The sequence below is a fragment of the Saccopteryx leptura genome, chromosome 3 (assembly GCF_036850995.1).
Source record: "Saccopteryx leptura isolate mSacLep1 chromosome 3, mSacLep1_pri_phased_curated, whole genome shotgun sequence".
NCBI classification, from domain to species: Eukaryota; Metazoa; Chordata; class Mammalia; order Chiroptera; family Emballonuridae; genus Saccopteryx; species Saccopteryx leptura.
In genome coordinates this window covers 237,245,542-237,260,428 of record NC_089505.1, presented here as the reverse complement: position 1 = coordinate 237,260,428, position 14,887 = coordinate 237,245,542, and positions in this window count along the sequence as shown.

The following is a 14,887-nucleotide window of genomic DNA, read 5'->3' as shown; positions in this document are numbered from 1 at the left end:
GCATGAAAGACAACTCCAAGGAGTGATGCTGCCATTAATCCATTCCTTCAAGATCTCCTGGTGACACCAGATAAAGTTCTCTTTGAAGTGTGGGGCAACCCTTAGGCTGTCTAATGCAAATCAGGCTAGATGCTTTTATCTAACTCTAATTAAAAATTACTACAAGATGGGATACTATCCTGATCCTTTTTGGTTCATAATTAATATAATGGCCAAAGAGATAATAGAAATATACACAGGTTACCTTGGAAAGCAGTTATCAGGCACTTTTAAAATTTTATATAATTTACCACAGCAGTATGAAATAGATGTTACCTGATCTCCCATTTCACAGATTAGGGAAAAGAAGCTGGTAAGTTTTGTTATTTACTTTTTTTTTGTTTGTATTTTTCTGAAGTTGGAAACAGGGAGGCAGTCAGACAGACTCCCGCGTGCGCTCGACCAGGATCCACCCGGCACGCCCACCAGGGGGGGATGCTCTGCCCATCTGGGGCGTCGCTCTGCTACAACCAGAGCCATTCTAGCGCCTGAGGCAGAGGCCGTGGAGCCATCCCCAGCGCCTGGGCCATCTTTGCTCCAATGGAGCCTTGGCTGCGGAAGGGGAAGAGAGAGACAGAGAGGAAGGAGAGGGGGAGGGGTGGAGAAGCAGATGGGCGATCCTCCTGTGTGCCCCGGCCGGGAATTTAATCCGGGACTCCTGCATGCTAGGCCGACGCTCCACCACTGAGCCAACCGGCCAGGGCCTTACTTTTGTTGTGTTGGAAGATAAAGTCATAGCTAAGAATTGTCAAACTTCTAATTTCCTCCTTCCAATAGTGAACCAGGCACACTGATATAGTACACTCTCTGGAAACTAAATATTTGATTGTTAAAGAGTATAAGTTAAAGATATGGTAGCTTGGAAAAAATGTTTATCATGAGGTTATATCTAATTTATGCTAGGGTTATTTTAGCAGGACAGCTTTTTATTTTCCTTTCTTCTCACTTACTAGTTCAAAGACACAGAAAAAATAAATGTTTTCTAGAAAGTAAAAACCACATATTAAAGAGCTGGGATGCTACACATGCACACATGAAGTATTCCTGCACCTCAATTTTCCAGACTCCAAATATATACATAACTAATAATAGAATAAGTTCCAAAAAGATGTTTTGGAACTACCAATTCTGTTTTTTAATAAAAATTACTTTATATATTTTAACTAGAAATATTTGTTCTCTGTATTTTCCCTCAACTTTTGTTGTCAATGCTTCACCAGTGGTGAAGACATATATTTAGAGTGCAAATAGGCACGGCAACATTGAAGTCATTATAATTGAATTGAATCTCTTACAAGTTGGGGTAATCATGTTGTTGAAGTTGCTGCTCCCCTTCATCAGAGGTTTTGTGTATATTTCATCAAATTTATCATGCCACAAATTGTAAATGTGTTTCAGACTTTCTTAATCTATGTGAAATAATTAAGGCTTTAAGTTAAAACTGATGCAATACTGTCTAAAACTTTCTTCACTTTTTAATTTTATTTTTTTTGAATGAACATTCTTACGCTTATTTTTGTTTTAATTGATGAGAGAAGCATCAACTCCATGTTTCACTTAGTTGTTCCATTTGATTGTGTACTCACTGATTGCTTCTCCTACGTACCCTCACTAGGTTTGAGCCCACGACCTCTGTGCACCAGTGTCCAGTTTATACACTGAACCACCCAGCAAGGTCCCATTTTTAAACTTACTTAGATGTAAGTATAATCATATTCCACTCTGTGTATGCACAAAAATAAATTTTCAGAAAAATTATTTACTTAAGTTTTTTAATTAAAAAATTTATTGATTAATTTTAGAAAGAGATGATTTCAAGAGAGAGAGAGAGAAACATTGATTTGTTGTCATCTGTCTACTAACTCATTGGCTGATTCTTGTATATGCCCTGCTGGGGATAGCACCTACAACCTTGGCCTATCAGGAGGACACTTTAATCACCTGAGCTATCTATTTAGGGCTTTATTGAGCTGTTTAAAAAATCTCTGCATATCCAAAATCCAAAGCTGCTGACATGGAATCTTTGTTGTTCTTATCTTGCTTGTGATATCATTCTCTGTTCCATCAGTACCATTAGTGATGTAGCCTTTGTTAATGCCCCTGTTTTCTTTAAGGTATTATTCTTTCTTATGAAATAAGTTCATTAGTGGTCTTCAGTGCTCTGAACAATTTGAACTACCACATATTAGGTCTTTAAAATATACTTCATCAGGCCCTGGCTGGGTAGCTCAGTGGTAGAGCATTGGCCTTGCATGTGAAAGTCCCGGGTTTGATTCCTGATCAGAGCACACAGGAGAAGTGCTCATCTGCTTCTCCACTCCTCCCTCTCTTGCTTCTCTCTCTCTCTCTACTCCTCCTCTCCTGCAGCCATAGCTCTATTAGAGAGTTGGCCCCAGGTGCTTAGGATGGCTCTATGGCTTTTGCCTCAGGTGCCAAAAAAATGGCTCTGGTGGAGCAGGGGCATTAGATGGGCAGAGCATTGCTCCCTAGTGGGCTAGCCAGGTGGACCCTGGTTGCGGGAATCTGTCTCTGCCTCCCCTCCTCTCACTAAAATAAAAAAAATAAAAAACAATATTTCATTGGGCAAATTGATTAGACAGACTCACTTAGAGATGAGAAGAGAAGAATCACATATCTTAATTGTCCTATTGATCTACTGAGAGGAGAACCACAAACAGTTTGCTGTACTAGAAATGCAAGGGTAACCTAATGAAAGGAACTGTTCCATCCTGTTATTCCCACCTCTTATAGGGCAATAGTCACAAACAACTTTGATAGTGGAAGCCTGACCAGGCTGCTTCAGGATGAGGTAGTCTGTATTTGTGTGTCAGCTCAAATTATGTCTGGGAAAGCCAGTTGCTCATCAGCTGAAAGGAAGAAGACAACAAAACCATGGGCAGCATACCACGGAAGGAGTTCACCCTCCTGGGATAAGATGCAGCAGCTAGTCCCAATTAACAAATATTCCAAATCACCAGACAGAGCCAAGATTTTAGAAAAATTTTACTATATTCTGCTCTTTGCATCATGTTTTCCATGATGCTAATTTCTCTGTGAATTTTGGTGATAGCATCAGAAGGTTAAAGAAAAAAAAAATAGCACTCATATTTTATCTCAAATGAACTTTAAATGGTTTGCTACTGAAGCACTGATGATGTAGGCTTGTCCTTGCTTGTCACTAGAAATATCAACCAACTTTATGACAACTATCTCAGAACTTCTTCCTAGCAATTGTAAGAAGCCATTGAGTATAATGATGTTAAATTTGATGATGTAAAAAATGATGATATTAAAAAATATACAAGTATTTTTACACTCTTTAAAATATTTGCTCTTTACACACTCTTCATTGCTCAATCTAAATGGAGAAAAAGAAAAATGTACTATAGTCTCATTTGTATTAATACATTAGGGACTTCATGTGTTATGAAACTAGAGGTTTGTTAAAGTTTAAATGAAGAAGTAATATTTTTTTTCCTAAAAATTACTCATTCATTTTACTATTCTGTGGGAGTAGAGCACATGTATTTTGACTGTTCCTCAAATTTGGAGAATGGCACAACTTCTCCAGTTGAGAATCACACCACTAATATGCATTTATAAAGTTATAGATTCACAAGTATAGTGATAATCACCTATTCAACATCCTTAACAATTAACCACCATGTTCTAGGTTCCTCCTCATATATTAAAGTTTAGATAAATATTACCTTCATTATATAAATGAAGACACTGAAGCTTAAAAGAGTTTAATTTTCCAAAGACATTATCCTAGTAAGAGGTCAAATTGGCTTTCAACCAATGTCTGTATGATTCTATCATATTATCACAGGTACATTGTCCTCTGTTTCTTACTCAGTTTGACTAAGAAGGCACTTCTGGTCAAGATGGTGAAGTGAGAAAATGCTGGACTCACCTTCTCCCACAACCACATCAAAATTATATCTAAATTACAGAACAACCATCATTTAGAATTGCCTGAAGATTGGCTAAACATAAATATTATAACTAAAGATATATAGAAACCATATCAAGACTTATCGGAGGAAGGACAGAAATGCAGAATGGGCAGGTCTCACTCCAATGGGGTAGTGGGATGCCCTGGCTGTGGAGGTGTCCCATTAGGAGCAAGGGTCCCCAGTACGGAGCTCTAGTGCCAGAGAGAGGAATCCCATTAACAACTGGCTGTGAATAACAGTGGAGATTGTGTCCAAGTGAGACAGAGGGCTGCTGGAATCTCAGGCACTTCTCTTATAGGACCCACACATGGACTAACTTGCTCATTTGATGTAGCTCCATCACTGGGAAAGTAGTTGGAAAAGTATCAGGGACACAGAGGGAGGAGCTGAATTGTCTGATTTTAGAGCTAGAGCTGGGGGAGAAGTTCTCTTTGGACAGAAGTGCGACAGGAACCGTTGTTCTTTTGTTAAGCCCTCCCCCCACCCATCTGGCAAGCACCAGTAGGTACCAAATCCAAACTATCCATTAACCTGCATATCACCATTCACCCCACCCTGGTAATTTCTTGAGACTCGACCTCACCTGATCCATATGCTTGTCAAAAAGTTCTTCTAGCAGTTTTTCAGAAAACTGCCTGTCTCAGATTAATCTGTGGATCTTCCTAAGATATCTCAAAAGTTCATAAACCCTGAACAAGTAGTATCTGGCCTCAGTGTGCTTCATACCTCTTGATAACTGGTCCCAAACTGAGCACTAGTGGCAGTCAGCTACAGTTTACAGCTTGGCTTCTCCCAGGGACCTCCAAGTTCAGCACATCTGCAGATCACTTTCTAGCTCCTACCAGGTGGCCCCCGGCTGGGCACAGCAGCAGATGATCTTGTTTTGCACCAGAAAGTCTCCTAAGGGACTGGCTTCAGACAACATCAGAATACCACTCAACCAGACCCACAAATAAAACACCTAAAAGGTGGACTCAGCAGGCAACAAAGCCCCACCAAAGTAAATCTCTCTGTGAGGTCAGTCCTTGATAATAGCTTGTCTGCTATAGTCACTGCCATCCACGCAGCCAGCCTGAAGCCCACTGTCTCACTGATGTCAAAACGACAATCAAGGCTCAACAACAACAGAAGAGGACACAGAGACATCACAAGGGACACTTCTGGATCACCTGGCTCAGGTGACAAATAAGAATGCACCATGGGGTCCCTCAGGACACTTACAGTTTAAAGATCACCCTGCTAAGACAGGAAGGCATAACTGATCTACCTAATAAATAGAAACAGACACAGGAAATCATCCAAAGTGCAGAGACAAATAAACATGTGTCAAATGAAAGAATAGGACACACTCTAGAACAACAACAACAGAAAATAGAAACAAGCAATCTGCCAGATACAGAATTCAAAAACTAGTTGTAAGGATGTTCAATGAACTTAGGGAAAGAGTAAATGAACTCAGTGAGAGCTTCAGCAAAGAGATTAAAAAAATAAAAATGGAAAATAGAAAACATTAAAAGTCAGAAATTAAGAATTCAATAACTAAAATGAAAAAACACTGGAGTGAATATAGAGTAAATTAAATGAAATAGAGGATAAAATCTGTGATTTGGAAGACAGGGTAGCAAAAAACACCCAATCAGAACAATGAAAATAATAATGGTTTTAAAAAATTAAAATAATTTGGAGGACTTTCTGGACAATATCAAGCATAAGAACATTTGCATCAGGAGCAGGCCAGAAAGCTCAGTTGGTTAAAGCATTGTCCCTATATGACAAGATTACAAGAGTTTGATCCCCAGTCAGGGCATATACAAGAATCAACCAATGAATGCAAAAATAAGTGGAACTACAAATCAATGTTTCTCTTTCTCTCTTTCTTTCCCCTATCCTCTCTCTCTTTAAACATAAATAAACATATTATAAAAAAATAACATTTCTATCTAGGCTTATTAGAAGGTAAAGAGGGAAATAGATTGAAAACCTATTTTAAGAAATATTAGTAAAAAACTTCCTAACCTACTAAACAAAATAGATATACAAGTCCAGGAAATACAGAGATTCAAGACAAGCTGAACCAAAAAAGACTCACACCAAGACACATAATAATTAAAATTCCAAAGTTTGCAAGTAAAGAAAGAATATTAAAAGCAGCAAAAAGGAAATAAGTTAGTTACCTACAAAGGAGCTGCCCTCACAGTGTCAGCTGATTTCTCAACAGAAACTTTGCAGGCCAGAAGGAATTGAAACACAATACAGACAATATGGTATACAGTGATATGTTATAGAATTAGGCACCTGAAACCTGTATAATTATGTTAATTAGTGTCATTCTAATAAATTCAATTAAAAAAATTAAAAACCTACACAAAATTTAAAATGATGAAAAGGCCTACACTGAAAATTATTTTACCCATCAAGGTTAACATTTAGAATTGAAAGAGGGATAAAGAGAGGCCTTGGCCAGTTGGCTCAGTGGTAGAGCATTGGCCCAGCATGTGGATGTCCTGGATTCGATGCCCAACCAGGGCACATAGGAGTTGTGCCCATCTGCTTCTCCAACCCTCCCCCTCTCTTTCCTCTCTGTCTCTCTCTTCCCCTCCCGCAGCCAAGGTTCCATTGGAGCAAAGTTGGCCCTGGGCACTGAGGATGGCTCCATGGCCTCTGCTTTAGGTGCTAGAATGGCTCCAGTTGAAACTGAGCAACACCCTAGATGGGCAGAGCATTGTCCCCTAGTGGGCATGCTGGGTGGATCCTGGTCAGGTACATGTGGGAGTCTGTCTCTCTGCCTCCCCGCTTCTCATTTCAGAAAAGAAAGAAAGAAAGAAAGAAAGAAAGAAAGAAAGAAAGAAAGAAAGAAAGAAAGAGGTTCCCAGACAAGAAAAAAAAATAAAGAAATTTATTTTCACCCAATCAGAATTATATGAAATGTTAAAGGGACTGCTTTAAGAAGAAGAAGAAAAAAAAAGAAGAAAAAAGACCCATATGTATACTGTCTATAAGACACATTTCAGACACAAATATACACACAGACTGAAAGTAAAGAGATGGAAAAGATATTTAGTGCAAATGGAATATAAAAAAAAGCTGAGGTATGATACTTATATAGACAAATAGACTTTAAAACAAAAGCTCTAATAAGATACAAAGAAAGACATTTCATAATAATAAAGGGATCAATCTAACAAGAAGATGTAACCTTTGTAATCATTTATGCACCCAATGTAAGAGCACTTAAATATAATACAAATATTGCCAGTCATAAAAGGAGAGATTGAGAGTAATATAGTAATAATAGAGGTCTGTTTTTTTTTTCCGAAGTTAGAAGTGGGGGTGGGGGGATGGGGTGTGAAAGTGAAAGGGCTGGGGGGGGCAATCGGACGGACTCCCGCATGCTTCTGAACAGAATCCACCCGGCATGCCTACCAGGGGGCGATGCTCTGCACATCTGGGGTGTCACTCCCTTGTGGTTGGAGCCATTCTAGCACCTGAGGTGGAGGCCATGGAGCTGTTCTCAGCACCTGGGCCAACTTTGCTCCAGTGGAGCCTTGCTTGCAGGAGGAGAAGAGAGAGATAAAGAGGAAGGAGAGAGGAAAGGGTGGAGAAGCAGATGGGCACTTCTCCTGGGTGCCCTGGCTGGGAATCGAACCTGGGACACCCACATTCCTGGTTGATGCTCTTACTGCTGAGCCAACTGGCCAGGGCCAATAGTAAAGGCCTTTAACACCACTTTGACAGCAAAGGATAGATTACCTAGACAAAAAATAATTAACAAGAAAACAGTAGCCTTAAATGACACATGAAAACAAATGGATTTAATTGATATTTTTAGGACAGTTCAACACAAAATAGCAGAATATACAGTCTTTTCAAATATACTAGGACTCTAGATTGGTTGTGTGGATAAACACCAATTTTAGAGTTGTGGAAGCTCTAATGTTATGTGATGGTCATGTGTATTATCAAGCCCCATGAAGAGCACAAAAAATCTCCTTTTACTGCATCTCTCACAAGATTTTTACTTCAAAGTTTAAAAAGTGCTGACAAATTGTAAAATACTATTACACTTTTATGGTTAATATTCTTTTGACTGAGTTTTCAAGTTATGTCCTGAAAAGTATATGGACTCCAACAAAATGCTGAGTCAAAACTAATTTTATTTGGGAGGACTGCTGTGCAATGGGAAGTTTCCAGAGCTAGTAGCAGAGCTTGTTATCTAGCTAAACCCCTTGCTATAACTGGCTGTGACAATCTGCCTTCTCATTTATTAACGGGGCTTCCTGCAATTATAATCATATTTCGATTTGAAAGAGCTGGCTCTAACATTCTATGATTCTCAATTTTTTTTTCTGTTTTCTGACCAAAACTATTTGTTGTGCAGAGATTAAAACAGAAATAAATCTATAGGGGTTAATATGATTTTGTTTTGCCTTTGTATGCAGAGTAATTTTTTTTATAATATAAAAGCCTCAGAAGTGAGTATGCAGTGAAATTAATCAGTGAAGAAAGCAAATAGGGCATTTATGCATTTACATAAAAGCTTACATCACAGTGCAGGACTAAATCTTATTTAAGGTATTTATTATGTTTCCTGAATTGATTTTTATGGGGACACATATTCTTATATAATTCTTATGGGGACACATCACACAACAGGGGTGCCCAAACCCAGAAGATTAACCAGTACAAGTAAATCCTTAAGCACACCCAACATGTCAATGGTTGAAAGTGATCACAAGGGAAGGGGTCTGGGAGGCAGGCAGAGCACCTGAGAGACTGATTCTTCATTTCAGAACGTAATTTATGCTAAGCAGAGTCATTTTCATATTAATCTTTTATATTCAATTATATTCATTTCAAATATAGTGATTATGTAAAGCACATCTATGTTCTCCTACTTCAAATTCTTTAATCCTCTAAACCTATTAACACTACTCTTGTCAAATACAAAGAAAATCTCACTATATGCCTGTTCTGAGCAATCACATACCCAGCATTCTACCTCCTTGAACTCAAGCCATTTATTTTAAAAGGTATTATGTTTAAAACACACAAAAACATAATAATAACCACAGATTTTGCTAAATTGTTCACCATTATTATCTCAATACATCCCAATAGCAGTACATAAAATAATGGATAAAAATTCTAACAAGTGCCTACTGTTATTCATATTGCAGTTCTTTAATTACTAAAAATGTAAAGAAATACCTTTATATGTAATTGGCCATTTTGGTTTTTTACAAGGTTAAATAATTTTTGTAGATTTGCCCATTTTCTAATGAGTTGTTTTTGCCTTTTATATATTGATTATGAGAAGTTTATATGTGTTTTATTATTTACATGTATCACAAATAAAATCTTCAGATTTGAGGCCATTTTTTACCTTTTAAGATTTTTTTTCCTTTTTTTTATCTGTTTTTGAAGTGTGAGTTAAAAATCAAACATATTGTTATTTATACCCAAATTTGATAATAAATATAAATAAAAGTGCATAGTAATGTTATCTCAAAATTTTGAAGCTATTTTCTATTGTATTCTAGCATGCATTTTTGCTATTAAGATATCCTTTTAATGTTCATTTGCCAGGCATTTTCTCTCTCCTTCTCAGCTTTTTCTAGGATGTCAATGCTGATACACCTAGATGGGAATTTCTCTTTATTTTTTTCTTGATATTTATGAGACTACTTAAATTTGAAATTTGCTGCATTCCATTATTGTTGGTACAGCCAAAGCAATTATCTTTCAAAACATTGTCCCTCCACTGCTTTTTTTTTCAACTTAAGCGCCATTTTTAAAGAGCATTTGATTCTACCCTGTGTGTTTCTTAAAAGCTCCACCTTCTTCTGTATGTATCTTGTGATTTATATTACTCACATCTATTTTTCAATTTGTTCTTTATATGACTTTGTTTAATTTTCTTTTACTTGCTCATTTTTTTAATTAACTGATTTTATTTTTTTCTTTCTAGAAAATATGTTCATGAATTTATTTTTAATGGCTTTGTACAGTTTTGATGACTTCTTGTTTCTTCAACACATATTCAATCACATAATTTGTTCTCTTCAAATGTATTCAAAGTAATTACTTTATATTTTTACTTTATATTTAAAAAATAACAGATTTAGAGGATTTAAGTCTGAAGTTCATGTATTTATTTCTCCTGTGTCTCAATTATGATGGCAGTTGTTGTGTGCATAAAATATTATGTATATATTTTTGCTGGGATGACGTTAATCAGTGGGCATCTGGAAGAATTGGTTTTAAGGTTATTTTCTCCATGGATGGTGATATTGTCTTATGCTGACAACCCAAAGGCTACCAACTCATCATATTTTAAATTAATTTATGTACCTGGAATCTTCCTGAACATTGAAGTGTTAAATTGAAAACGAAATCCAGATGAGGGAATGGCTTTATTTTGAATTCTAGGAACTGATTTTAGTACATTTTCTACTTGAATTGTAGGAAAAGAAGAAAGTTCCTTGATTGCTTTACTTTGCCACTGGAAACTTATTTCTATCTTACTCTTTTCATAGAAAGACCTTTTTGAGAGATGTCTTTCTGAAGTTTTCCACTGTGCCTTTCCACTTTTGAAGAACCTGAAGAATTATTTACATTTTTGTAATGGTAGTTAAAAAAATCAAGTTTTTATTCCTCAGTGTTAAAAAATGCCTCCATGTTTACCTCTCAGTTTTTCATCTTTCTTTCTACCTGCAACTTAATCTTATTTTCTTGTTTTGCATAGCTATCCATTTATAATGATTAAAAAATATTATCTAGCATTTCTCTGTATTTGCAGCATGGATTCCCGTGCCCTGGTCCCTCATCTCAAGCCCTCAACTCCAGGTGGTCTGTCTTTTCCAGCAATGAAAGTCTCCTGATTTGGTCCCTACTTGCTGTCTTTTTACCTTGTATCTCTACTCTGACATCACAGGCTCACATTTGTAACTCCAGTTTTATTTCCCATCTGTGTCCACATCCTTATAAAGCTCTACATTTAGACTTTGGTTCCCATAAGGGACTTTGTCTTTGCCATCTTTTTGAGAGCAAAAATTATTTTTTGTGCTTTTAAGACCCTGAATCTGAAGTACTCAATCCTTACTCTAACACAGCTAATTCCAGGTTCCTATTCTTCAAATAGGATGAATTCATATAGTCTATGCTTAATATTTAACATAATACTTTTTCTGACCTCCAAAGATTTTGTTATTTGTATGGGCTACTACATGCATGTGACAAAAGAAATGTGTCTTTTTATGGGCTATGAATACCTGTTATAATGCTGGATACAAAATAAGGAAACAAACAGTGTTCTTTATAGTTACAAATTTTGGGGAGGAGGATGATGGTGGCTATACCTAATTTACGCTTGATACAATGTGAGCTATGTAAATAAGGACATTTCAATAGAATCTTGAACAAGAGATAAAGCAGGTTAATAATAATAATAATAATAGTAATAATACTGTATCACATTTATTTAAGCCTATATATGGTACGTTTTATTTCTCATAGCAACCCCAGAAATAAACATTGCTAATTTTTTAAATTATTTTTATTTTTTAACTTTGTTTTTATAACTATTTCTTTATAGATCACTAAACCAAAGGACAAAACACATGCATGATGTGCCCACATTCCTAAAGACAATAAAATCTGAGGAAAGGTCAGAGAAGGGTCCAGAGGTCAGGGGATCGAAACCATATGACCAGCAATATTCTAGGGGAGGAAAGATTACCCTGGTGCCAAGGTCCTTGTTTACCCATTGCCAGGCCTCTGAGCCCTTCCATCCTAATGACCCTCTGTACTGGGCCCATTCTCCCTGCTGTGCTCATGTCTACCGCAACAACACTTAGAGTGGAAAAATACTTGGTGTGACTTCAATCTTTTAAAGGTTTCTAAGATTGGTTTGTTGGCTTCTTATATTATCTATCCTACAGAAATTTTCCTTGGGAACTTGAGTTGATATACACTCTGCTGCTGTTGAATGGAATAATTCCCCTTAAATTTATTTTGCCTAATTTGTATGGTTCCTATCCAATGCTTCATGTTGATTTTCTGTGTGGATGGTATTTGTTGCTGAAAATGAGTACTGAAATTGCCTACTATTATTGTATTGTTATTTATTTCTCACTTTAAATTTGTATTTGCTTAACGTATTTAAGTGTTCTGACATTTGGTGCTTATATATTTATGATTATATTTTCTTGATGAATTGACACCTTTATCATTTTGTAAAGCCCTCTTTGTGTCTTAGATAATTTTTGGCTTAAAATGTATTTTGTCTGATATAAGTATAGCTACTCTACTCTCTTTGGTTTCTACTTGTATAGAATATCTTTTTCAATTTATTCACTGAACCTGTATGTATTTTTAAATCTGAATAGTATCCTGTAGGCAGTATATAGATGGGTGATTTATAAAAGAATTCTTTATCTATTCTATGCTTGTTGATTGAAGAATTCAATCCATGTACACTTAGAGTAAGTATTTATTTATATGTAAGAACTTACTAATGCCAAATTATTCATTGCTTTTTTGGCTGTTTTATATTTTCATTTTTTCTCTCTGTTTCTGCCTATATTTGTAAGTTGGTAATTTTTCATGATGGTATGCTCTGTTTTTCTGTTCTTTATCTTTTGTAGATCTACCCTAGGTTTTTGTTTTGTGGTTACTATGAGATTTACATAAAACATCTATTAACGAAACATTCAATTTTAAGCTAACAGAAAATTAACTTTGATTATATACAAAAGATTTTTCCTTTAACTTCCCCATTTATATTTTTGATGTTATAATTTACTTGCTTTTATATTGTTTATTCATTAAGATGTAATAGCAATATCTATTTGAATACTTTTTTCTTTTACAATTATATAGTTAAGAAGTTGACACACCATCTTATTACAGAATTAGTTTTCTAAATCTGTATGTATATTTACCTCACCATTATGTTATATATTTTCATGTCATTAATTAGCATTTTTTAATTTCAACTTGAAGAACTCCTTTCAGTGTTTCTTGAAAGGCAAGTTTACTGTTGACAGATTTCTTCAGCTTTGTTTTTGTTGGAAAGTCTCTATCTAACCTTTATGTCTGAAGGATAACTTTAAGAAATAGAATATTCTTGACTGATACTTTTTATTTTCAACAATTTGAATATGTCATTCTATTCTCTATTATTAGGGTTTCTGCTGAGAAATAGTGACAGCCTAATAGGGTTTTGTTTTTGTCTTTTTGAGGTTATAATCTTTGTTTCTCTGGCTGATTTAAGTTTCTCTTTACCTTTGATATTTGACAGTGATATTATAGGTCTTGGAATACGTAGTTTTGTATAGAGATTATATTATGTGAAAACAGTTCTACAGTCTCTGACTCCACAACAAATGAAGTTCTATAAGTTAGTGTCAACTTTAAGTTATAAATGCACTGATTGGACATCACTAAGTAATCTTTGTACAAAATATCTATTAATGACATGTGAATATCTAAATATTCCCATGAATATTTTAATCTATATTTTCTTCAGAGTAAATGGCAGTACCTTTTCTAAAATCTGAATTAAAACAAAAATACATAATTTCATGTAAATACAAAACTAATGCCTTCCCTGAAACTTATTTCATTGGCTATTAAAATAAAGATTAATTATTTTACCAAGCTTTATTTTGAAACTTTTTAGAGAGATCATTTTTCTGCCCTGCAAAACCTACCCTCAGTTCAGTTTTAAATAAAATTTGAAAACAAATAGTTTTATATGTTGTTCAATTTCATATCTTACACAAAAACACAGTTTAGTTCTAAATTCTACTAAGGAAATAAATGGACAAATAATTAGGTCCAGATTATTTATTTGACTTTATGCCAATTATAATGAATTTTTTAATACTTTCTTTTGTCTGGAGGATGCTATATTAATTTGCAAGTGTAGAAATAATTGTAAACTTATCAGTAAAATTATTTTTTATTAAAAATGAATATAAGTAAAAATCAAAGATATAGAGTGAGAGTTTTGGCTTCTGTAAATTAGTTTAAAATGATCATTTTGCTTTTCTAGACCATTGTATATATGCATATATTCTTTCTTTCTTTTTTTTTTTTTTTGTATTTTTCTGAAGCTGGAAACGGGGAGGCAGTCAGACTCCTGCATGCGCCCGACCGGGATCCACCTGGCATGCCCACCAGGGGGCGATGCTCTGCCCTTCTGGGGTGTCGCTCTGTTGCAATCAGAGCCATTCTAGCACCTGAGGCAGAGGCCACGGAGCCACCCTCAGCGCCCGGGCAAGCTTTGCTCCAATGGAGCCTTGGCTGCGGGAGGGGAAGAGAGAGACAGAGAGGAAGGAGAAGGGGAGGGGTGGAGAAGCAGATGGGTGCTTCTCCTGTGTGCCCTGGCTGGGAATCGAACCCGGGACTCCTGCACACCAGGCCGACGCTCTTCCACTGAGCCAACCAGCCAGGGCCCATATATTTTTTCTTATTTTCCAAGTGCGAGGAGGTGAGATAAAGAGACAGACTCCCACATGTGCCCAGACCAGAATTCACCCAGCAACCCCCATTTGGGGCCAGTGCTTTGCCCATCTGGGGTCATGCTTGCAATGGAGTTATTTTAGGACCTGAGGTGGAGGCTCCAGGGAGCATCCTCAGGAACAAGTCCACTGCACTCAAACCAATTGAGCCATGGCTTTGAGAGAGGAAGAGAGAGTGAGAGAGAGAAGAAGGAGGGGGAGGGATGGAGAAACTGATGGGCACTTCTCTTGTGTGCCCTGACCAGGAATCGAACCCTGTACACCCACATGCTAGGCTGACACTCTACCACTGAGCCAACCAGCCATGGCTAGGTCATTATATATATTTTTTATTGTTGCTGTTTTGTTTTAGTTTCTTGAGCT